The 3,723-nt window shown below is 36.5% G+C and overlaps 1 protein-coding gene across 2 annotated transcripts in view; it reads left to right on the top strand.

The window, feature by feature from the left end:
* rnf34b (ring finger protein 34b) overlaps window positions 1-1,792 on the top strand; it is a 13,446-nt gene extending 11,654 nt beyond the window's left edge. The window contains exon 8 of one of the 2 annotated variants that reach the window (XM_058412505.1): window positions 1-1,792. This exon is cut by the window's left edge and continues 1,828 nt beyond it. The gene's annotated coding sequence lies outside the window, so the exon portion shown is untranslated. The other variant, XM_058412506.1, reaches the window with a different exon arrangement.
* The last annotated feature ends 1,931 nt before the right edge of the window (window positions 1,793-3,723 follow it).

Below are 3,723 nucleotides of genomic sequence, written 5' to 3'. Positions count from 1 at the left end.
TTTATGTGGATAATTAGCTATGTTTTGCTAACACACTTCACTGAATTCAATCCCTTATCGTGTGACTCTGTTAGCCAGCTATTTTCGTTAGCCGACATGTTCCGATAGTCCCTGTCTGGTTACAGATCTATGATGTAAGGCTAGCTGGCCTTTTCTTGTTTGATCCCTTTTTCTTAATCTTTCACCATGAATTAGTGTTCTTTTCTCCTCACAGTATTTGGTTTTTATGTGAACATTATACAGATACATAGTTATAGCAGACCTGTGTGTCTGCACAGATGTTATAAAGTTTATAAATTCACCAGGTGGTCAACTGCTTCTCCAAGTAGAAATTATTTGGTGTTATGTGCATATAGGTTGCACCAAAACCATGCCCTATTTCACAATCTCTATTCTCTACTCAATATTCCCTGCTCATTATTCCCTACTCCCTATTCAATATTCCCATCTCCCTGGTCATAATTCCCTACTCAATATTCCTTGCTCACTGATCCCTACTCAATATTCCTCATTCCCTGCTCATTATTTCCTACTCAATATTTCTTGCTCACTTTTCCCTATTCGCTATTCCCTACTTACTACTCCCTACTGAATATTCCTTGCTCAAGATTCCCTACTCAGTACTCCTCACTCAATATTCCTTGCTCACTTCCCTACTCAATATTCCTTGCTCACTATTCCCTACTCACTATTCAATATTCCTTGCTCACTATTCCATACTCAATATTCCCTATTCCTTGCTCACTAATCCATACTCAATATTCCCTATTCCTTGCTCACTATTCCATTCTCAATATTCCCTATTCCTTGCTCACTAATCCATACTCAATATTCCCTATTCCTTGCTCACTATTCCATACTCAATATTCCCTATTCCTTGCTCACTATTCCATACTCAATATTCCCTATTCCCTGCTCACTAATCCATACTCAATATTCCCTATTCCTTGCTCACTAATCCATACTCAATATTCCCTATTCCTTGCTCACTATTCCATACTCAATATTCCCTATTCCTTGCTCACTATTCCATACTCAATATTCCCTATTCCTTGCTCACTAATCCATACTCAATATTCCCTATTCCTTGCTCACTAATCCATACTCAATATTCCCTATTCCTTGCTCACTATTCCATACTCAATATTCCCTATTCCTTCCTCACTATTTCATACTCAATACTCTTTGCTCACCAGTCCCTACTCCCTACACGTGGCAAAGTGCATTATAGGTATTCTGAACCAGGGATTTGACTGATGATCAATGTTGTTTTGTTTCTGTGTAGACAGTTGAAAAGATTTTACACAATATTTAATTTAACCCATTTAGACAAAGCCAGGAGATAGAAATCCAGACGGCAAGTAATTTAGTTATATAATTTACTCAACACTTTTATGTGAGTTTTGAATAAATATAATTTACAAGCTGCATGGTGTGTTATTTTTCTGCATTTCTAATAACGTACAATTCTGCCACGAATATTTTCTCTTTTCATACGAAGGTTTTTATTTCAGTCTGTAAAAACTGTAACACTGTATTATATGCATAGAATGTACACACACGTACACACCGTTGCCTGTACAATAGATGATTTTTGGATAAACCTATGAAAATAGGATTACAGTCTGAATTATTTGTGAGGACTTGAATCATGCTCATGTCTCTTATCGTGTGTGGGTTCAATGTGCAATTTCTAAAAGGTGTCACTTGTAGGAGGCGAGCAGATGACACACACTATAGATATATGTAAGAAAATGAAACACTTTTGAGGGTTGTTATATTTTGAAACTTTTTATTTTGTTAATATTAAAGATGATTTAATGAATTTAATAAAATATGGAACCTTGAATTAATACAAAAGGGTTTTCTTGTGTATTTTGTTATTGCTGATTGAATATTGACTACTCCCTATTCAATATTTTTAGCTCACTATTCCCTACTCAATATTCCCTATTCCTTGTTCACTATTCCCTACTCAATATTCCCTATTCCTTGTTCACTATTCCCTACTCAATATTCCCTATTCTATGTTCACTACTCCCTACTCAGTATTCCCTATTCCTTGTTCACTATTCCCTACTCAATATTCCCTATTCCTTGTTCACTATTCCCTACTCAATATTCCCTATTATTTGTTCATTATTCCCTACTCACTACTCAATATTCCCTATTCCATGTTCAGTATTACCTACTCCCTACTCAATATTCCCTATTCCTTGTTCACTATTCCCTACTCAATATTCCCTATTCTATGTTCACTACTCCCTACTCAGTATTCCCTATTCCTTGTTCACTATTCCCTATTCTATGTTCACTATTCCCTATTCCTTGTTCACTATTCCCTACTCAATATTCCCTATTATTTGTTCATTATTCCCTACTCAATATTCACTACTCCCTACTCAGTATTCCCTATTCCTTGTTCACTATTCCCTACTCAATATTCCCTATTATTTGTTCATTATTCCCTACTCAATATTCACTACTCCCTACTCAGTATTCCCTATTCCTTGTTCACTATTCCCTACTCCCCACTCAATATTCCCTATTCCTTGTTCACTATTCCCTACTCACTACTCCCCACTCAATATTCCCTGTTCCTTGTTCACTATTCCCTACTCAATATTCCCTATTCTATGTTCACTATTCCCTACTCCCTACTCTATGTTCACTATTCCCTACTCACTACTCAATATTCCCTATTCCTTGTTCACTATTCCCTACTCAATATTCCTTATTCCTTGTTCACTATTCCCTACTCAATATTCCCTATTCTATGTTCACTATTCCCTACTCCCTACTCTATGTTCACTACTCCCTACTCAATATTCCCTACTCACTACTCCCCACTCAAGTCACTATTCCCTACTCCCTACTCTATGTTCACTATTCCCTACTCAATATTCCCTACTCACTACTCCCCACTCAAGTCACTATTCCCTACTCCCTACTCTATGTTCACTATTCCCTACTCAATATTCCCTACTCACTACTCCCCACTCAAGTCACTATTCCCTACTCCCTACTCTATGTTCACTATTCCCTACTCAATGTTCCCTATTATTTGTTCACTATTCCCTACTCCCTACTCTATGTTCACTATTCCCTACTCAATATTCCCTACTCACTACTCCCCACTCAAGTCACTATTCCCTACTCCCTACTCTATGTTCACTATTCCCTACTCAATGTTCCCTATTATTTGTTCACTATTCCCTACTCCCTACTCTATGTTCACTATTCCCTACTCACTACTCCCCACTCAAGTCACTATTCCCTACTCCCTACTCTATGTTCACTATTCCCTACTCAATGTTCCCTATTATTTGTTCACTATTCCCTACTCAATATTCCCTATTCCTTGTTCACTATTCCCTACACCCTACTCAATATTTTCAGCTCACTATTCCCTACTCATTTAAATGAATGAATTTAATAAACTATGGAACCTTGAATTAATACAAAAATGTTTTCTTGTGTATTTTGTTATTGCTGATTGGGAGGAGTTTGAATTATTTATATGTTGTATGCTGTTAAAAATTCAGGTATGTTGCTAGTGTTTTTTTTTTTTTATAAGAGCGGCTGATGAGTGAACTTTTATTTACTTTGAGGTATGCGGGACTGTAGTTTCAACGTAATGGTGTTTTTGACCAAAATGCTCCCTTAAGCATTTTATTTCCCAAATTAGAAGAAGAAGAAACCAAAGCGTTCAAAAAAGAAAAA

Source organism: Hemibagrus wyckioides, linkage group LG16, assembly GCF_019097595.1.
Source record: "Hemibagrus wyckioides isolate EC202008001 linkage group LG16, SWU_Hwy_1.0, whole genome shotgun sequence".
Lineage (NCBI taxonomy): Eukaryota > Metazoa > Chordata > Actinopteri > Siluriformes > Bagridae > Hemibagrus > Hemibagrus wyckioides.
The sequence above is the reverse complement of the archived record's forward strand: the minus strand, read 5'-3'. Positions and strand labels throughout refer to the sequence as shown.